Source organism: Odocoileus virginianus, chromosome 7 (genome assembly GCF_023699985.2).
Source record: "Odocoileus virginianus isolate 20LAN1187 ecotype Illinois chromosome 7, Ovbor_1.2, whole genome shotgun sequence".
In the NCBI taxonomy this organism is placed as follows: Eukaryota; Metazoa; Chordata; class Mammalia; order Artiodactyla; family Cervidae; genus Odocoileus; species Odocoileus virginianus.
The window spans coordinates 46436516-46459669 of NC_069680.1; the positions used below are offsets into that span (position 1 = coordinate 46436516).

At 40.2% G+C, this 23154-nt stretch overlaps 1 long non-coding RNA gene across 1 annotated transcript in view; it reads right to left on the reverse strand.

Annotated features, from left to right (window-relative positions):
- Positions 1-20963, reverse strand: part of LOC139036043 (uncharacterized) — a 31945-nt gene extending 10982 nt beyond the window's left edge. Inside the window, exons 1-2 of the long non-coding RNA XR_011488741.1 lie at positions 20806-20963; positions 996-1067 (exon numbers count right to left, since the gene is read on the reverse strand). This is a non-coding gene — a long non-coding RNA (uncharacterized lncRNA). The remainder of the gene's footprint in view (positions 1-995; positions 1068-20805) is intronic.
- Between the last annotated feature and the right edge of the window lie 2191 nt (positions 20964-23154).

Here is a 23154-nt window from a genome sequence, read left to right on the forward strand (position 1 = left end):
GAAGGAAATGGCAATTCACTACAGTATTCTTACCTGGAGAACCCCATGGACAGTATGAAAAAACACAATGCTATGACGTCAGAAGATGAGCCCCCCAAGCCAGAAAGTGTCCAATAATGCTCTTGGGAAGAGTGGGGGGCAATTACTAACAGCTCCAGAAAGAATGAAGTGGCTGGGCCAAAATGGAAACAACATTCAGCTGTGGAGATAGCATCACCGGCTCAATGGACATGAATCTGAGCAAACTCCAGGAGACAGCGGAGAACAGGGGAGCCTAGCGTGCTACTGTCCACGGGGTGGGACAGAGTCAGACATGACTTGGCCACTGAGCAACGGCAACAAATGTTAACAGCAGTACTGCTTACACCAAGCAAGGAATGGAAGCAACCTATATTACTGGACAAATGTCCACTGACAGGTGAATGGATGAAGAAAATGTGGCACATACATAGTGGAATACTATTCAGTCATAAAAGAGAATGCAGTGACGCCATCTGCAGCAACACAGATGGACCTAGAGATGATTATACTAAGTCAGCCACACACAGAAAGTCAGGTTCCATTAAGATATCACTCGTATGCGGAATTTTAAAAAAGACACAAATGAACTTACCTATAAAACAGAAACAGACTCACAGACATAGAGAACAGAACTGTGGTTGCTAAGGGGAGGAAGAGAAGGAGAGGGATGGAGTGGGAGTCTGGGATTAGTAGATGCAAACTATCATACACAGACTGGATAAACATCAAGGTCCTACAGCATAGCATAGAGAACTATATTTATATTCTGTGATGAACCATCATGAAAAAGAATGTATACACACACACACATATATATGTACATATATAAATAATTTAGTCACTTTGCTGTCCAGAAGATTAACACAACATTGTAAAGCAACTCTACTGCAATAAAATTTTTTTAAAAACAATAAAAATGTTTTTAAAAAGAAAATGCTAGAAGTCAAAAACACTGTAACAGAAATGAAAAATACCTTTGGTGGGCTCAGAGTAGAGTTGACACTGAGTCAGTGAATTTGAAGATATGTCAATAAAAACTTCCCAAACTGAAATGCAAAGAGAAAAAAAAGAAAATGACAACACTATTCAAAGAATTAAGAAACAACTATGGTGTAACATATGTGTAATGGAATAGCAGAAAGAGAGTAAGGAGCAAAAGAAATATTGTAACTAATAATGATTGAGAATTTTCCAGTATTAGCATCACAAGGCAAACCACAGATCCAGGAAGCTCAGAAAACACAAGCAGAATAAACACTCCCTCACCCCCGAATCTACACCTAGGCATATCATATTTAAAGTGTGGAAAATCAAAGACAAAAGTTTTTGAAAGAAGCCAGAAGCAAAAAAGACCTTACCCATGGAGAAACAATAATAAAAATTACACTGAACTTGTCTTCACAAACCATGCAAGCAAGTATAGAGTGAGATAAAATATTTAAAATGGTGAAAGAAAAAAACCCACCAACTTACAGGTCTGTATCAAGCAAAATTATCCTTTAAAAATGGAGCAATAAGGAGTTTCTCAGATAAACAAAAACTGACGGAATCTGTCACCAGCCAACCTGCCTTGCATGGAGTATTAAAAGAAATTCTTCAGAGAGAGGGGAAATGATAACGGTCAGAAAACTCAGGTCTATATATACAAAGGAAGAACATGAAAGGAAGGAAAGTAAAATAAAATCTTTTACTTTCAAAATTCTTAAATCTAATAGTAACTATTCAAAATAATACAACAATGTATTTGATGATTACAGCTTATATATAAGTGGGATGAGTGAGGAGGAGGAGCTGGAAACACACTATCATAAGGGAACTGCACTACCCATGTGGCTTCCCTTGGGGCTCAGATGGTACATAATCCGCCTGAATGTAGGAGACCTGGGTTCAATCCCTGGTTTGGGAAGATCCCCTGGAGAAGGGAATGGCCAACCACTCCACTATTCTGGCCTGGAGAATTCCATGGACAGAGGAGTCTGGCAGGCTACAGTCCATGGGGTTGCATGAAGCACAGAATAGTGTTATTTGAAAGTGGACTTAGATTAGTATAATTGCAAACTGCAAATCCTAGGGCCACTAGTAATAAAAAATTGTAAAAGAAGTACAACTGAAGTTCTAAGAAATAAGAGAAAATGGAATCTGATGATTTACTCGATAAATGCATAGAAGGCAGAAAAAGAGGAAATTTTAAAAGAAACCAAAAATGAGAGCTATGTATAATAAGCAGCTATAAATATGACTGATACTGATTCAACTGCATCAAAAATCACTAAGTGTAAATTACCTAAATACACCAATTAAAAGGTAGACAGAGTAATGAGTCCCAATTATATGCTATCTACATGAGACCCACTTTAAATATATAGATTAGAAAGAAGTAAAGGGATGGAATCCCCTCCCACTCATTAGGGTAGTTATTATTAAAACAAAACACAACAGGAAACAACAAGTATTAACAATAATGTGAACAAACTGGAAACTTTGTCAACTCTGGTGGTGGGAGTGTAAGATGGTGTAGCCACTATTGAAAACAGTATAGTGATTCATCAAAAAATTAAAAATATAATTACTACTTGATCTAGCAAAAACACTTCTGAGTATCCAATAAAACTAAAAACAGAATCTTAAAGAGACAGTTGCACACCCATTTTGACAGCAACATTATGCATGACAGCTAAGAGGTAGAAGCAATCCAAGTATGCATCAAGAGCTGGATGAATGGATAAACTGTGGTACTGACAAACAATGGAATATTACTCAGCTTAAAAAAGGATATTTTGACATATGCTACAATATGAATGAAAGATACTATGCTAAGTAAAGCAAGCCAGTCATAAAAAACCAAATACTGTATGAGTCCATGTAAATGAAGCATCTAGAGTAGTGAACATCATAGCAACAGAAAGCAGAATGGTGGCTGTCCGGCTTGGGGGGAAGAAAGTGGGGAGTTGTTGCTTAATGGGTATAGAGTTACAGTTTTACAGGAAGAAAGTTTTCAATATCCACTGCACAACAATGAATATACTTAATACTACTTGAACACTTAGAAATGGTTCAGGTGTTAGTGCTGGGTTATGTGGGGTTTTTTTTTAACCACAATTAAATAAGAAATTTTTAAAGGTAGAGATGAAGAAAGATACATCATGCTAACACAAATCAAAAGAAAGCTGTAATATGGGACTTCCCTGGTGGCGCAGTGGATAGGAATCTGCCTATGAATGCAGGGGACATGGGTTCAATCCTTGGTTCAGGAAGATCCTACATGCCGTGAAGCAACTAAGCCCCAGGCACCACAGCTACTGACTCCACATGTCCCAGAGGCAGAGCTCTGCAACGAGAGAAGCCACCAGCAACATGAAGCCCGGCACCGCAACCAAGAACAGCCCTTGCTCACTGCAGCTAGAGAAAGCCTGCATGCGGCAACAAAGTTTCAGCACAACAGAAAACAAACTAACAGATAATAAAAAAGAAAGCTGTAGTAGTTCCATTAACTTTAGACACAGCAACTTTCAGAATAAGGGAAATTATCCACGATAGAAAGGGGCATTACATAAATGATAAATGAATCAAGTCTCCAAGAAAAATAACTATGCTTAGGACATGGCTCTAACAACAGACCATCCAAATACTTGAGACAAAAACTGATAGAACTGAAAGGACAGACAGATAAATCCACTGTTATAGTTGGAGGTGTCACATCTCCATCAAAAACTGAAAGATCCAGCAGGCAAAAAATCAGTAAGGATATAGTAGAATTGGACCTAACAGAAGCAGAAGATACTAAGAACAGGTGGCAACAATACACAGAAGAACTATATAAAAAAGATCTTAATGACCCAGATAACCACGATGGTGTGATCACTCACCTAGAGCCAGACCTCCTGGAATGTGAAGTCAAGTGGGCCTTAGGAAGCATCACTACAAACAAAGCTAGTAGAGGTGATGGAATTCCAGCTGAGCTATTTCAAATCCTATAAGATGATGCTGTGAAAGAGCTGCACTCAATATGCCAGCAAATTTGGAAAACTCAGCAGTGGCCATAGGACTTTTGAAAAGGTTAGTTGTCATTCTAATCACAAAGAAGAGCAATGCCAAAAAATGTTCAAACTACCACACAATTGCACTCATCTCACACATTAGCAAAGTAATGCTCAAAATCTTTCAAGCTAGGCTTCAATGGCATGTGAACCGAGAACTTTGAGATGTACAAGCTGGATTTAGAAAAGGGAGCAGAGCCAGAGATTGAATTGCCAACATCCTTTGGATCATAGAAAAAGCAACAGAATTCCAGAAAAACATCTACTTCTGCTTCATTGACTATGCTTAAATCTTTGTGTAGATCACAACAAACTGTGGAAAACTCTTTAAGAGATGGGAATACCAGACCACCTTACCTGCCTCCTGAGAAAAGTAACAATGAGAACCAGATATGGAACAACTGATTGGTTCAAAATTGGGAAAGGAGTATGTCAAAGCTGTATATTGTCACCTGCTTATTTAACTTACTTGCAGGGTACATCATGCAAAATGCCAGATTGGATGAAGCACAAGCTGGAATCAAGATTGCCTGGAGAAATATCAATATCCTCAGATATGCAGATGGCACCACCCTAATGGCAGAAAGTAAAGAGGAATTAAACAGCCTCTTGATGAACGTAAAAGAGGAGAGTGAAAAAGTTGGCTTAAAACTCAGCATCAAAAAAATGAAAACCGTGGCATCTGGTCCCAGCACCTCATGGAAAACAGATGTGGAAAAAACGACAGATTTTATTTTCTTGGGCTCCAAAATCACTGCACAGTGACTGCAGCCATGAAATTAAAAGACACTTACTCCTTGGAAGAAAAGCTATGACAAACCGAGACAGTGTATTAAAAAGCAGAGACACTACTTTGCTGACAAAAGTCCATATAGTCAAAGCTATGATTTTTCCAGTAGTCATGTACAGATGTGAGAGCTAGACAACAAAAAAGGCTGCGCACCGAAGAATTGATGCCTTTGAACTGTGGTGCTGGAGAAAACTCTTGTGAGTCCCTTGGACCGCAAGGAGATCTAACCAGTCTATCCAAAAGGAAATCAACCTTGAATATTCACTGGAAGGACTGATGCTGAAGCTCCAATACTTTGGCCAGCTGATGCGAAGAACTGATTCATTGGAAAAGAACCTGATGCTGGGAAAGATTGAAGGCAGGAGGAGAAGGGGACAATAGAGGATGAGATGGCTGATGGCATCACTGACTCAAAGGATGTGAGTTTGAGCAAACTCCGGAGTTGGTGATGGACAGGGAGGCCTGGCATGCTGCAGTCCATGGAGTTGCAAAGAGTTGGACATGACTGAGCGACTGAACAAACACAGCAGCAGAATATACATATTTCTCAAATTGACATGGATTATTGACCAAGACAGGCCATGTTCTGGGCCATAACACACACTTCAACAAACTTGAATAAATATCATACAAAGCATGCTCTCAGATCACAATGGAATTAAACTGGTAATCAACAGAAGAAAGATAGTTGGAAAATTCAAAACATATTTGGAGATTACACAACATATTTATAAATAACACATGAGGCAAAGGAAAAACTCTCAATAGAAATCAAATTAATATTTTGAACTAAATGAAAACACAAATTATCATCTTATAATATTTTATATTATAAATGACAAAAGATCTAAAATCAAAACTTAAGCTTTCACTTTAGTAAACTAGAGAAAGTAAAGTAAATAAACCTAATGCAAGCAGAAGAAAAAAATGAAGGGAAGTCACCATCATCCTGATACCAAAACCAGACAAAGACACAAAAAATAAAATTGCAGGCCAATATCTTTGATGGATATAGATCTAAAAATTCTCAATGAAATAAAAGGAAGCCAAATCCAACAACACATAAAAATGGATACACACCACGACCAGCTGGATTCATCCCAGGGTCACAAGGATGGTTCAGTGTGATACACCACATAAACAAAAGAAAGGAGAAAGCCATAAGATCATCTCAATAAATACAGAAAAAGCACTTGATAAAATTCAACATCCATTCCTGATAAAAACAAACAAAGTAGGTACAGAGGGAACACATCTCAATATAATAAAAACTATTTATGACAAACCCACAGCCAGGAGAATACTCAATGGTAAAATCTGGAACAAGACAAGGATGCCCACTCTGTTCAACATAGTATTGGAAGTCTTAGCTACAGCAAGTAGAGAAAAAATAAATAAAAGAACACAAATTGGTAGGGAAGAGGTAAAATTGTCATTATATGCAGACAACAGGATACTACATACAGAAAAACCTAAAGACTCTACACAAAAACTACCAGAACTGAGAAATTCAACAAGGTAGCAGGATACAAGATTAACAGACAGAAATTGGTTACATTTTTTTACACTAACAATAAAATATCAGAAAGAGAATGTAAGTAAACAACCTCTTTCAAAACTGGATCCAAAAAAACCACTCAGGAATAAACCTCACCAAGGAGGTGAAAGACTTCTATGCTGAGAATTATAAAATAATAAAGGATGTAAAATAGTAAAATAGTACTTTTACTAAAAACAGTAAAATCTGATGCTGTAACAACAGAATTGCACAGGAACCTGGAATGTTCGGTCCATGAATCCAGGTAAACTGGATGTGGTCAAGCAGGAGATGGCAAGAGTAAACATCGACATCTTAGGAATCAGTGAACTAAAAATGACAGGAATGGGTGAATTTAATTTGGATGACCATTGTATCCACTATTGTGGGCAAGAATCCCTCAGAAGAAATGGAGTAACCCTCACAGTCAGCGAGAGAGTCCAAAATGCAGTACTTGGGGGCAACATCAAAGACAGAATGATCTCAAATTTGTTTCCAAGGCAAACCATTCAATATCACATTAATCCAAGTCTACACTGCGACCAGTAATGCTGAAGAAGCTGAAGTTGAACAGTTCTGTGAAGACCTACAAGACCTTCTAGAACTAACACCAAATAAAGATGGACTGGAATGCAAAAGTAGGAAGTCAAGAGATACCTGGAGTAACAGGCAAGTTTGGCCGCGGAGTACAAAATGAAGTAGGGCAAAGGCTAACAGAATTCTGCCAGGAGAACGCACTGGTCATAACAAACACCCTTTTTCAACAACACAAGAGACGACTTAACACATGGACGTCACCAAATGGTCAATACCAAAATCAGATTGATTACATCCTTTGAAGTCGAGGATAGAAAAGCTGTATACAGCCACCAGAAACAAGACCTGGAGCTGACTGTGACTCAGATCATTAGCTCCTCAGAGCAAAATTCAGGCTTAAACTCAAGAAAGCAGGGAAAACCACTAGGCCCTTCAGTTATGACTTAAATCAAATCTCCTATGAATATATAGCGGAGGAGATGAATAGATTCAAGGGATTAGACCTAGCAAACAGAGTGCCTGAAGAACTATGGATAGAGGTGCCTGATATTGTACAGGAGGCGGTAAACAAAACCATCCCAAATAAAACGAAATGCAAGAAGGCAATATGGTTGTCTGAGTGCTTCACAAATAGCTGAGGAAAGGAGAAGCAAAAAGCAACAGAGAAAGGGAAAGGTATCCCCAACTAAATGCAGAGTTCCAGAGAATAACAAGGAGAGACAAGAAGGCCTTCTTCAATGAACAGTGCAAAGAAATAGAGGAAAACAACAGAAAGGGTAAGGCTACAGATCTGTTCAAGAAGATTGGAAATAACAAAGGAACATTCCCTCCAAAGACAGGCACAATAAAGGACAGAAACAGTAAAGACCTAATAGAAGCAGAAGAGATCAAAAAGAGATGGAAAGAATACACAGAAGAACTGTACAATAAAGGTCTTAATGACTTGAATAATTACAAAGGTGTAGTCTCTCACCTAGAGCCAGATACTCTGGAGTGTGAAGTGGGTCTTAGGAAGCACTGCTGCCAATAAAGTTAGTGGAGGCAATGGAATTCCAGCAGAACTATTTAAAATTCTAAAAGATGATGCTATTAAAGTGCTGCACTCAATATGTCAGCAAATTTGGAAAGCCCAACAGTGGCCACAGGACTGGAAAAGGTCAATCCTCATCCCAATTCCCCAAAAGAGCAGTATTAAAGAATGTTCAAACCACCGGACAACTGCACTCATACCCCATGTTAGTAAGGTCATGCTCAAAATCCTCCAAGCTAGGCTTCAGCATTACGGGAACTGAGAACTTCCAGATGTCCAAGCTGGGTTTAGAAAAGGCAGAGGAAGCAGAGATCAAATTGCTGACATTCGCAGAATCATTCCCATCAGAAAGCAAGGGAATTCTAGAAAAACATCTACCTCTGTTTCAGTGATTACGTTAAAGCCTTTGCCTCTGTGGATCATAATGAACTATGGAAAACTTATAAAGAGATGGAACTACCAGACCATCTTACCTGTCTCCTGAGAAGCCAGAATGTGAGTCAAGATACAACAGTTAGAACCCTGTATCGGACAATTGACTGTTTCAAGATTGAGAAAGGAGTACGATAAGGCTGTTTATTGTCACTCTGCTTATTTTACTTATGTGCAGAGCACAAGATGCGAAATGCCAGGCTGGATGGGTTACAAGCTGGAATTAAGACTGCCAGGAAAAATATCTACAACCTCAGATATGCATATGATACCACTTTAATGGCAGAATGCAAAGAGGAACTAAAAAGCCTTTTGATGAGGGTGAAGGAGGAGAGTGAAAAAGCTGGCTTAACACTCAATATCAAAAAACTAAGATCATGGCATCCGGAAACATCGCTTCATGGCAAACTGAAGGGGAAAAGGTGGAAGCAGTGACAGAGTTCCACTTCTCAGGCTCTAAAATCACTGTGGATGGTGACTGCAGCCATGAAACTAAAAGATGACTGCTTCTTGGCAGGAAAGCTATGAGGTTGGATGCATGAGACAAGTGCTCAGGGCTGGTGCACTGGGAAGTCCCAGAGGCATCCGGTGGAGAGGGAGGTGGGAGGAGGGATCGGGATGGGGAATACATGTAAATCCATGGCTGATTCCTGTCAATGCATGGCAAAAACCACTACAATATTGTAAAGTAATTAGCCTCCAACCAATTAAAAAAAAAAAGAAAAAAAAAAAGCAAAGACATCACTTGGCCAATAAAGGTCCACATAGTCAAAGCTATTGTCTCTCCAGCGGTCATGACAGATGTGAGAGTTGGACAATAAAGAAGGCTGAGCACCAAAGAACTGATGCTTTCAAACTTTGGTGCTAGAGAAGACTCTTGAGAGTCCTTTGGAAAGCAAGATCAAACCAGTCAATCCTAAAGAAAATCAACCCTGAATATTCACTGGAAGGACTGATGCTGGAGCTGAAGCTCCAATTCAAACAGCTGACTCACTGGAAAAGACTGAAGGCAGGAGGAGAAGAGGGCGACAGAGGATGAGACAGTTGGATGGCATCACCGATTCAATGGATATGAACTAGGGCAAACTCCGGGAGATGGTGAGGGACCAGAAGGCCTGGTGTGCTGCAGGCCATGGGGTCGTGAAGAGTTAGACACGACTTGGCGATTGAACAACCACAACCTAAAAGACCCAGAACTGCCAAAGCAATCCTGAGGAAAAAGAACAAAGCAGGAGGAATAACCCTCCCAGACTTCAGACAACGCCATTAGATTGGTGCAAAAGTAACTGCGGTTTTGCATTGTTGCACTTTGCCATGTGATACTGGAATACATTCTTAAATGTGGTTATGTCACACATCATTTTAATGCCTATTTTCCACTTTTTTTTGCTAGTGACTTATTACTTGCTGTTTATTTTATATGTATTTTAGATTATGGAAATGATGATAGACAAAAAGATAAGACAAGTGATTTTGAGTTCAAAATGGGTCATAAAGCAGCAGAAACAACTCGTAACATCAACAATGCATTTGGCCCAGGAACTGCTAACGAACGTACAGTGCAGTGGTGGTTCAATAAGTTCTGCCAAAGAGACGAGAGCTTTGAAGATGAGGAGTGCAGTGGCCAGCCATCAGAAGTTGACAACGACCAACTGAGAGCCGTCATCGAAGCCGAGCCTCTTACAGCTACATGACAAGCTGCTGAAGAACTCAACACCAACCATTCTACAGTGGTTGGCATTTGAAGCAAATTGTAAGGATGAAAAAGACTGATAAGTGGGCGCCTCCTTAGCTGACTGGAAATTTAAGAAGTGTCATTTTGAAGTGCTTCTCTTATTTTGGAATGGTAAATGGCAACCCACTCCAGTAACCTTGCCTGGAGAATTCCACGGACAGAGGAGCCTGGCGGGCTACCGTCCATGGGGTTACAAAGAGCTGAAAACGACTAAGCGACTAACACATACACACACATTCTTATTCTATGCAACAACAACAAACCATTTCTCAATTGGATTGTGATGTGTGATGAAAAACAGATCTTATACAACAACAATCAGAGATGACCAGCTCAGTGTTTGGAAACGAGAAGAAGCTCCAATGCACTTCCCAAAGCCAAAGTTGCACCAAAAAAAGTTCATGGTCACTGCTTGGTGGTTGCTGCCTGTCTGATTCACTACAGCTTTCTGAATCCTGGCAAAACCATTACATCTGAGAAGTGTGCTCAGCAAATTGATGAGATGCACCAAAAATTGCAATGCCTGCAGTAAGCATTGGTCAACAGAAAGGACCCAATTCTTCTCCAGACAATGCCCAACTGCATGTCACACAAGCAATGCTTCGAAAGTTGAACGAATTGGGCTACAAAATTTTGCCTCATCCATCATATTCACCTGACCTCTTGCCAACCAACTATCACTTCTTCAAGCATCTCGACAACTTTTTGCAGGGAAAACCCTTCCACAACCAGCAGGAGGCAGAAAAAGTTTTCGAAGAGTTCGTTGAATCCTGAAGCATGGATTTTTATGCCACAGGAATAAACAAACTTATTTCTTTTGACAAAAATATGTTGATTGTAATGGTTCCTATTTTAATTAATGTGCTTGAGCCTAGTTATGGTGATTTAAAATTCACGGTTCACAACCAAAATTATGTTTGCACAAACCTAATACACAACTATGGTAATCAAAACAGCATGGTAATAACACAAAAACAGACCTACAAACCTATGGAACAGAACAGAGTGCCCAGAAATAGAGAGCCCACACGCTTACAGTCAATTTACCTTCAACAAGGGAGGCAAGAATATACAATGGAGAAAAGAAAGTCTCTTCAGCAAATGGTGTTGGGAAGGTTGGACAGCCACATGAAAATCAATGAAGTCTCATCATACACAGAAATAGACTCAAAATGGCTTAAAGACTTAAACATAAGACACAACACCATAAAACGCCTAGAAGAAAACACAGGCAAAAAGTTATCTGACATAAATTGTACTAATGTTTTCTAAGGTCTGTCTCCCAAAGCAATAGAAATAAAAACAGAAACAATCAAGTGGAACCTAATCAAACTTACACGCTTTTGCATAGCAAAGGAAAACATAAAAAACATCTCTTCTATGAAAAGAAAACCTACTGGATGGAAGAAATTATTTGCAAACGATGTGACTGACAAGGGCTTAATATCCAAAATATACAAATAGTTTATACAAGTCAATAGCAATAACAAACAACCCAATCGGAAATGAGTAGAAGATCCAAATAGACATTTTTCCAAAGAAGAAACAGATGGCCAAAAAGCATATGAAAAGATGGTCAACATCACTAATGATTAGAGAAATGCAATGAGACACAGCTTCACATCAGTGAGAAGGATCATCATTAAAAAGTCTACAAATAAAACGCTGGAGAGGATGTGAAGAAAAGGGAACCCTCTTACATTGTGGTAGGAATGTTAATTGGTGCAGCCAATGTGGAGGTTCCTCAAAAAACCAGAGTTGCCATATGACCCAAGAATCCCATTCCTGGGCATATACCCAGAAAAACCTACATTTGAATAGACACATCTACTCCTATGTTTATAGCAGCACTATTTACAATAGCCAAGACATGGCAACAACCTAAATGTCCATTGATAGATGAATGGATTAAGAAGATGTGGTGAATATAAACAATGGAATATGACTCTGCATCAAAAGAATGCAGTAATTCTATTTGCAGCAACATGAATGGACCTAGAGATCATCATACCAAGTGAAGGAAGCTAAAAAAGAGAAAAACCAAATGATATCACTTATATGTAGAATCTAAAATATGATACAAGTCAACGTATCTACAAAACAAAAACAGACTCTCAGAGAACAGATCTGTGGTTGCCAAGGTCGGGGGCGGCGGAACAGGGAGGGGAGGGGAAGAATGAGAGTTTGAGATTAGCAGAGGCTAACTATTATATATAGGATGGATAAACAATATGGTCCTACTGTATGGCACAGGGAACCATATTCAACATCATGTGACAAACCGTAACAGAAAAGAATATATATGTGTGTGTGTGTGCATATACTTACATAACTGAGTCATTTTTGCTATACAGAAGAATTAACACAACATTGTAAATCAACCATACATCAATAACAATTTTTAAATAAATTAAAAATGATAGCAAAAAAATCAATGACATTGAAAACAGGAAGATAGAGAAAATGAAACCAAAAATGCTGGCTCTTTTGAAAAGATCAATAAAATTGATAAACCTCTACCCAGCTAGGCTAACCAAAAGAAAAAAAAAAGAGAGAGAGAGAGAAGGCATCGATGACTAATATCACAAGTGAAGGAGAACCCACCAGCACCAAGTCTATGAACATTAAAAGGTTAATAAAGGATCGTGAACAACTCTATCTCTATGCCCATAAATTTGATAATTTACATGAAACAGATCAATTCCTTGAAAGGTATAATCTACCAAAACTCACACAAGGAAAAACAGATAATAGACCTACATCTATTAAAGAGACTGAATCAACTGTTAATAACTTTCTAAAACAGAAAGCACCAGACTCAGGTGGTTTCACTAATGAATTCGACCAAACACTGAAGGAAGGAATGACGTCAATTCTCCACAATGTCTTTCAGAAACCAGAAGCATAAGAAACACATCCCAACTCATTCTACGAGGATAGCATTACTCTAACATAAAATCAAATAAAGGCATTACGAGAAAGCAAAACTGTAGACCAGTATCTTTCATGAACACAGATGTAATATCTCCAACAAAACATTAGCAAATCAAATCCAATTATGTACAAACAAAATTATATACACCATGGCCAAGTGGGATTTATTCCAAGTATAAAAGACTGGTTCACTACTTAAAAATCAAGAAAAACTGTATCATCATCTCAAAAGATTTAGGAAAGGCATTTGGCAAAACCCAACACCTATTCATTATAAAAACCAGCAATAGAGAGGAACTTTCTCATCTCGATAAAGAACAATTATGAAAAACCTATAGTTTACATCATACTTAAGGCTAATAATCTAGATGCTTTCCCCCTAAGATTGGAAACAAGGTAAAGATGTCTTTTTCTCACCACTCCTGTTCACTATTATACTGGAAGTCCTAGCTAAAACAATATGAAAAAAAAGAAAATAGTGGGAAGGAAGACATCAAACTGTCTTTGTTTGCATTTAACACAGGGTTGTCTATGCAGAAAACCTCAAAGAATTGACCAAACAAAAAACCCGTGGAATTTGTGAGAGATTATATAACAAAGTTTCAGGACATAAGGCTAAAAAAAATTAAAAGTTGATTGCTTTTCTATATATCAACCTTATCACCCTGAAATGAAATGCTTAGGTATAAATCTAAACTATATGTGCAAGATTTATGAGGAAAACTACATATTCTAAAAAAAAAGAAGAAGACTCAACTGTTAAAGATATCAGTTCTTCCTGGGCCAATCGACAGATTCAGTGCAGTCCCAACCCAAATACCAGAATTTTGTGGATCCTGATAAACTGATTCTACAGTTTGTATATAAAAGAAAAGAATCTACAATATCCAACACAACACTGAAAAGGAACCAAGCTGTGAGACTGACACTACCTGACTTTAATACAATATCACAGTAATCAAGATGGTGTAGTGCTGGCAAAAGAACAAATAGCTTTTCCGGCAAGCGGCCTGAGCTGACCCTTGAAAATGGTGCGCTATTCACTCGACCCAGAAAACCCCACAAAATCATGCAAATCAAGAGGTTCAAATCTTCGTGTTCACTTTAAGAACACTCGTGAGACTGCCCAGGCCATAAAGGGTATGCATATCCGAAAAGCCACCAAGTATCTGAAGGATGTCACTTTAAAGAAGCAATGTGTGCCATTCCGTCGTTACAATGGTGGAGTTGGTAGGTGTGCACAGGCCAAACAGTGGGGCTGGACGCAGGGTCGGTGGCCCAAAAAGAGTGCTGAATTTTTACTACACATGCTCAAAAATGCAGAGAGTAATGCTGAACTTAAGGGCTTAGATGTAGATTCTCTGGTCATTGAGCACATCCAAGTGAACAAAGCCCCCAAGATGCAGCTCAGGGCAGGACTTACAGAGCTCACGGTCGGATCAACCCCTACATGAGCTCTCCCTGCCACATTGAGATGATCCTTACTGAAAAAGAACAGATTGTTCCTAAACCAGCGGAGGAGGTTGCACAGAAGAAAAAGATATCCCAGAAGAAACTGAAAAAACAAAAACTTATGGCCCGGGAATAAATGCCGCAGAAAATAAATGCAAATAAAAGTAAAAAAAAAAAAAAAAAGAACAGACAAATACAACAATGGAGCAGAATGTCCAATTCTTTGGTACCCCATGGACTATAGCCCACCATGGGATTTCCCAGGCAAGATTACTGGAGTGGGTTGCCATTTCCTTCTCTGGGGAATCTTCCCAATCCAGGGATTGAACCCACATCTCCTGCATTGCAGGTGGATTCTTTACAAATGAGCCACCTGGAAAGCTGATGAAACAAAATGTAGAGCCCCAAAATAGACCCTCATAAATGCAGTCAACCAATCTTTTGACAAAGCAGCAAAGGCAATTCAATGGATAAAAGATGGTTTTTTCAACAAATGGTGCTGGAACATCTGGACATCCACATGCAAAGAGGTGAATTTAGACACAAACCTTACACCTTTCACAATTAACTCAAACATAAATGTTAAAAGCAAAAGTATAGAACTTCCAGAAAATAACATAGATGACCTATGGGTTTGGGAGTTTTTAGATACAACATGAAAAGCATGGTTCATGAAAGACAAAATTGATAAGCTGAACTTTATCTCCAAAACATATAAAGGACCTGTATCTAATATACACAAAGAATTCTAAAAACTCAACAATAAGAAAACAAAGTAAAAAATAGGCTAACAAACTCAACAGACTTCAAAAGACTTCTCATCAATGATAATACAGATGGCAAATAAGCACACAAAAAGCAACCTCATATGTCATCAGAGAACTGTGAATTAAAGCAATGAGATGCCACTACACACCTTTTCAAATAGCTAAAACTCAAAACACTGATGGAACCAAATGCTGAGAAGGAGGTAGGGCAATAGGAAGTCATTTCTGGTGGGGGTGCAAAATGGTACAATCACTTTGGAAGACAGCCTGGCAGTCTCTTACAAAGCTAAGCATATGCTTATCATATGATCCAGCCAGCAACTGTGCTCATAGGTGTTTACCCAAATTAGCTGAAAACTTCTGTCCACACAAAAAGCTGCATATTTATAGCAGCTTCATTTATAACTGCTAAAACAGGAAGCAACCAAGAAGCCCTTCAGCCGTAAACTGTGGTACATCCCGACAACGGAATATTATTTAGCACTAAAAAGAAATGAGCTTTCAAGCCATGAGAAGGCTTGGAGAAAACTGAAATGCATATTACTAAGTGAAAGAAGCCAGTCTGAAAAGGCTAGGTACTGTATGATTCCAACTACATGACATTTTGCAAAAGGCTGAAACTATACAGAGGGTAAAAAGAAGAGTGACCGCAAGGGGAAAGGGGACGCTCACAGAAATTTTAGGGCAGTGAAACTATTCTATAGAGTACTATAATGGGGGAGGCATGACATTATGCATTTGTCAAAATCCATAGAAATGTACAACATAAAAGTAAACCTTATATATATATATACACACACACACACACATATAGAATGGATAAACAACAAGGTCCTACTGTATATTCAATATTCTATGATAAAGCCTAATGGAAAAGAATATGTATAACTGGGTCACTTTGCTGTATAGAAGTAATTAACAAAACTAGTTCAACTATCCATCAATAAAAATAAATTTAAAAAAGAATAAATCCTAACATAAACTGCGGACTTTAGTTAATAATTTATCAATATTGGCTGATCAACTGTAACAAACGTACCGCTCTGAGTTATTAATAGGGGCAACCTGAGGGGAGAGGACCGAAAGGGGTGTATGGGAGCTCTGAACTACTTGATCAAGTAAAGTGAATAAAAAATGATAAAAAAAAACCCAAACCAGTTAGAAAATGGGCAACAGCAGAGACGTTTCACTGAAGAGGACACAGAGATGACAAATGTGCACATGAAAAAATGTTCAACATCATTAGCCGCTAGGGAAATGCAAATTAAAACAATGGCTGCAAAGTTGCACACGTGTCAGAATGGCTAAGCTGAAAGGCAGCGACAAAACCAAACCCTGGGTACAGAGAAACTGCATCATCACACATTTCGATTCATGTGTAGAAAGGTGCACTGGACTCTAGAAAACATTTTGATAGTTTCTCCAACAGTAAACATGAAAATACCATACGATCCTGTGACTGCACTCCTGGGCATTTACCCCAGAGAAAATGAAGACACGTTCACATGAAAACCTGTACATGAATGTTTACAGAAGCTTTCTCTCTCATAGTTTGAAGCTGGAAACAATCCAGATGTCCTTCGAGCAAGTGGTTAAACGAACCATGGTGCATCCATGCCATGAAGGCTGAGCACCGAAAAATTGATGCTTTTGAATTGTGGTGTTGGAGAAGACTCTTGAGAGTCCCTTGGACCGCAAGGAGATCCAACCAGTCCATCCTAAAGGAGATCAGTCCTGAATATTCATTGGAAGGCCTGATGTTGAGGCTGAAACTCCAATACTTTGGCCACCTGATGCAAAGAGGTGACTCATTTGAAAAGACCCTGATGCTGGGAAAAACTGAAGGCAGGAGGAGAAGGGGACGACAGAGGATGAGATAGTTGGATGATTCAATGGGCATGAGCTTGAGTAAGCTCCAGGAGTTGGTGATGGACAGGGAGGCCTATTGTGCTGCAGTCCATGGGGTCGCAAAGAGTTGGACACGACTGAGCGATTGCACTGAATCAAAAGGAACAAACTGCTGATAAATACAATAACCAAGATGAATCTCTAGAGAATTATGATCGAAAAAAGCCAGTCCCAAAGGTTATACACTGTATGTTTCCTTTTTTTTTTTCCTGGCTGAGCAGCATGCTGGATGCAGGATCTTAATTCCCTGACCAGGGATCAAACCTGTGCTGCCCTGAAGTGGAAGCATGGAGTCTTAACCACTGGACTGCCAGAGAATTCCCTATATTCCATTCTTGAAATGAGAAAGTTACTGGACTGGAGAACAGATAAGTCATCGCCATGGATTTAGGAGGATGGGAGAGTGAGGGTAGTGGGTGTTCTTACGGTGATGGAAATGCTTTCATTTTGTCCGTATCAATGTCAGTATTTTGGGCATAATATTTAATACAGTTTTGCAAGATGGTAGGGGGAAACTGGGTGAAGAATACATGGGATCTCTGTCTTATTTCTTACAACAGTATCTGAATCTACATGTATCTAAAAACAAAAGAAAGTATAATGTTAAAAAGTCAATCAAGGGACTTGCTGGTGGTCGAGTGATTAAGAATCTGTGTTCCAATGCAGGGGACACGGGTTCGATCCTGGTGGGGGAACTGGGTTCCCACACGCTGCAGGGCAACTAAGCCTGAGCCCTGCAACTAAGACCCCCCCCCCAAAAAAATAAAGTAAATATTAAAAAAGGTCAATCCGGCTATGTAAATATGGAAATGGGGTCAACAGTCTTGCATGTTAAACAAGACTGCATGTCAGTCAGTCAGCATATGTACGTGTGAGATTAAATGGCTTTCAATGTCTGAGGCTCAACCATCAACTGCAGAGACTAGTGGATGGAGGTTTTTAAACTCCATTTCTCTCTTCCATCTCTCTTTCCAAATTGACTAAATCGAAACAAATCCTCCTGGGTGTTGGTAAGCTTAAGGAAGAGTGGAGGGGAGCCTAGAGATGGGAGGGAGGAAGATGGGGAGCAGGGAGACTGAGGTTTGGGTGATTGGGAAAGCAGGCCAGTATGGATGGGCTCCTGGTAGCAGACAAGAGCCAGAAGAGAAATCTGGTCCAGGGATAGGAAGGTTGCCTGGAAAGAACTGCATTTGTGCCAAGCATCAGCTTTTACCTTTCACAGAGCCTCCCTTTTGGTTTTAATGCTCCACTGAAACACATAAAAGTGCACAGATTTCTGTGTATGGCTCAGTGAATTTTCACGAACTGCACACACCCTGTATGCAACACCCAGATCAAGAGAGTTACCACAACCCTGCAGCCACTTCCATGCCCCGTTTCAGTTTTTCCTTCCCCGTTTATATACATGGGAGTCATAGGTTATGTACTCTTTGTCTCATTGATTTTGATCAACACTGAGTCTGTGGCATACATTTATAGATTTTCATTCTTATGCTGTTACACAGTATTCCATTTGTATCCATTCTAATGTGCAGGTCATGTGGACAGCATCCAGATGGGGGCTGTAGGAATAAAGCTGCCTTTCTCATAGTGTCTTGGGATCATGCTATACATCTGTTGGGCTTGTGCCCATGAGTGAGAAGACAGTCACAGGATATACACATTCAACCCTTGCAAAAAGTTTTCTAATATGGTTGTACCACTTTATACCTCTATCAGAACTTAACTAGATTCTTCTTGATACTTAATAGTTTCGGTCTTTTAAATGTTAGTCCTTCTTGTGGGTATGTGTTGAAACTGTGGCTTTTTCGCTCGTAATGTAGACTAGTGAAATTGAGCAGAAGGGCCCTTTTGAAAGGAGAAACCAGGTGTACAAGATAACTCCCTGCCTTAGGGATCAGAACTTGACCAGGGAGTCAGGCCTCCATTGAAGATGACAAGCTGGAATGTTTCCCTTATACTTAGCATTAGCAGTTCAGCTCAAAACCATCTTAACCAAGGATTCCACCAGAAACAGCAAAGAAAATGCCATGACAACGTGGGCCGGAATTAAATACTAAGGTGAAGCTACACATAGTTACACGGGGACAAACAGTTACACATATTTGTCTTTATCTAAACACAAACAATGCCCAGACTTGGAATTTTGTTCCCTTCACAATACTATGTAATGGGACAGGACAGAGGTAACTTTCAGTTACCTGTCCCAGTGAGTCATTCCAGCCATTTATCTGTGAGGATCCCTTGGCTCCCAGAGTTGATGCGAAGATTATTTTAAACTTAAGACATCTGAAATTCAGCAGAGGCAAAAGAAGCATTTTCAAAGCTTCCCTTATCTGACTAAAGGCAGAAGCTTCTGAGAGTGAGGCTGTAATCAATCAATGCTCTCTCCTGGGGAGCTGCACTCACCAAAGAACACAGAAAACGCTTGCACCTGCATAAACAAACATTATCACAAACTTGTTGAGCTTCCATTTACTCCCCTAAAAACCCGTCTTCCCTAAATCTATAAAAATATTGAATCCCTATGTGGTACACTGAAACTAATAATGTAAATCAACTATAGTCTATCTTTTTAATTTGCAAATTAAGAAACAATTGCATTGGAAAGCTTATTTAAAAAATAAACCATTTGATCTTCCCATAGAATTCCTTTTGTCCCCCTTCCTTCCCCTATTAAATTAGATTATAAACATCTACCTCTAATTTGGAGGGACCACTTCTTTGCTGGATTTATGTGCATATGAACAAGCTTTGCCTTTTCTCATGTTAATGTCTTTTGCTAGTTAACCCACAGGCTTCTAATCACTGAGCCTAAATTAGACCCAACAGTTTTCCTTCCCAACAGTCCTTTGAAGAACAGGACTCCTCAATTCGGACTCCCCTCATCTCATGAGTAATCATGAACCTATTTAGTACACCTGCTCTGGTTAAAAATATATTGTCTTCCAATTTAAGTGTCCAAGTGACCCCAACGTGCTATGGGTCTGGTACAATCTTTAAGCTGTCCATCAGCGCTTGCGTGTAAGGTTTTTTCCTTCTGTAAAGCAGGTACTTTAGACATAACCCCAGCCTTCTCAGCAGGCAGGGTCTGTCTTGCGCATCCCCTCGGCGAGCGCTTAGTTAGCATCCAGCCAGGGGGTTGCTTCAGAACCGCCGCTTCCAACCACACGCCCCAGAAACGCCAGGCCTCCCGGCTTCTCCTGGAAATAGGCAGCTGATCGTCATCTCAGCACCGTTCATTTACCTACGCCGCCTCCGAGCCAGGATCCCAGAATCCTTATGCTGGGAGATGGGGCCCAAAGCATACTAACATTCTGAAAATAGGATTCCATTTGTTGTTTAGGGCATAATATATTTTTGGAAAACGAAGCGTAAAAGGGACCTGAAACAGTAAAATCCTCTCCCCTTTTTGGAGGGGGCTGCACAAGGTACAGTCACAGAGCTCCAAATGGTCGATGGAGTCCGCAGACGCGGCTGCGCTGAACCGCGGGCCTCCCGCACGAGCTTCAGGCCTCGGGACGCCGCCCGCCACTCGGAAGGCGGGTGCTGAAGCCACAGCGCCCCAAGTCCGAAGCCCGGGGGGCGGCGGGTGGGAGGGAGCATGAGTCGCGGGTTAGCTTACCTGCGGGACGCCGCCACGCGCGGGGGCCACCGGGGAAGGGCACCCTGGGGCCGGTTCTGGGGACCAGCAGCGGGAAGAGGCGCGAGGCGGGACAGGGAGCCCGTCCGCCCCGCGCCGCCCGGCCGGCTCCCCTGCGAAGTCGAGCGGCTGGAGGGCGGAGCCGGGACACCCCGAGAGGCGGGGCGCTGCTTGGCGCCGGCCCCGCCCCCTCGGGCGCCCGAGGCTCTTGGGACGGAAAACACCTGCGCCAGACCCCACACCTCACCGTTGAACGGCTCGGGGTTGGGATGCCGGCACCTGAATGTTATAAAAGCGCCCGGGGGATTCTTTCGTGCGGCCACTCGGGGTCCGTTTTCTAAAAGGACCCGAGTTATTGCCTACAAGAGAGCTTCTGGCATGTCCAAAGTCACTACAGGATTGTTAAAAAAGACCCATTTTCCGAGAGGATCCCTGAGAGCCTAGCGTAAAAATTAAAACAGAAGGGGGCGTACTTACGTTTTCATTGACGTTCTTGGTTTTGATTTTGAAAATTGGTTTCCCGTGGCAAGCGCTGGCATGAAAGCCCACTTGCACCTTAAAATCTTGCATACACACTCACTCGTGTCAACAAACACCTTCCTGTTTCAAATACACTAGTGTTATTTTTTTTAAACGAGTGTTTTTCACGTTATTAAAAAGGTGAATGTTGCTATATTGAACCTGCTGTAAAGGATTTTGTGCCCCCCGCCCCCTAAAAAAGCTCATCAAGCAAACTGGAGTGTGTAGATGTTCTCAGACGCAATCCATATACTCCAAGCTACTCCTTAGCAAGTGCAAAGGATGACAAGTGTCAGTACTTCATACAACTAGATTTAATAAGTTGTTATTACAGAAAAAAAGAAGTCCAAACTACAAAGTTTAAGCATTTGTAAGCAATAGCTGCATTGAGCTCCATGGTTAGTCACAGTACTGCAGTTCCACACAAGCAATTATCAGTCCAAGCCCCAAAGGCGGAAGCTGAGTAAGGGTTACTAGCAAAAACAATCTAAGAGAACAGGTAATAAAAGATACAATACATTTAAAATTAGTTGTTAGTTGAAAAACAAATACAGAGATCTTAGCTGTGAACACTCTAAAATTTATGTCCATTATTTTGACAGCAAAAATACAAATACCTAATACTTTATACCCCAACAGAACTATATCCAGAAAAGAAAAAGAGCAGAAGTTGTCCTGTATTAGCACCCAGATTTTCTACTTGTTGTGATTAACTTCATTGTCATACAAATTGAAACATCCCCAAATTACATATCCATTTCTTGACCCTTTTGGGGTATAAAGTCAACAGCATTAATTATAAAATACTCTGTGGTAAAATGGAACACTATTGCAGCTGAGATAGAGAAGTTTGGTTATTATAAAAAAAAAAAACAGAAAATGTTAGATGACATACCATACAAACTGGTGAAAAAGCAACAATTCATACAAATAAGCCAATTTTAACAAAAAGATAACTTTTTTTTCACTAATCTGTGACTAATCTTTCACTCAAACCTTGCAAGTAGAGATGTCACAATACTCAAATATTTAGGTAGGAGCTTTACCCAGTTAAATGCCATTTTGTTGCTAATATAATAGATAAAAATGAAAACTAGCAGTTATTTGCTAATTGCATAAATGCAGTACATTCTGCATTAGCCCATGCCTCACTAACAAGCTATAAAACACAAGATATAGGCAGAAATCTAAGCATAATCTTTATAGCACTAAGCAAAAATTTTCCAATTTCTTTTCTTCTGTTCCTAATCACTTATTTGTAGTTAATGTAAAATTCCAACCAGTAGTATCCAATTTGAGTTAAAATTTTACATCACAACTTGATCTAATCTATATATTATTTACAAAACTGAATACATAGAGCATACCCAAGAGCCAACTCTGGACATGTGTTTCTCTGAGTCATTGATAACCATGCTTCCTTGACAAGGGCCCTGGAGGAAGCCATCAAGGACTGGGAGAAGCACACCCTCTGTCTAGAGCAAGTCATAGGATGTTCTGTTTACGCAACACCAGTTTTGCAGTTGTATGATTTTTAATTTTAGGTGCCATGACAATGACACGCTGCCTTAATAGCACAGCTTCAAGGTGAGTCTGGGTGTTGGAAAAGAAGCAGGAGGGCAGACAGATCATGCTCAGAGTGGCCAGATGTGTTGCCACAATAAGGGACAAACAAGGGCCACCATTAACAGGGAGCAGGCAGGGTTGTGGTGGGGGGGTGGGGAGTGGAGGAAGATGAAGTCTGAGGCTGTCCGTGTACAGTGGTGACCTCCGAGTGTGCCGCCTCGCCAGGTCACCCATGTGCTCGGGGAG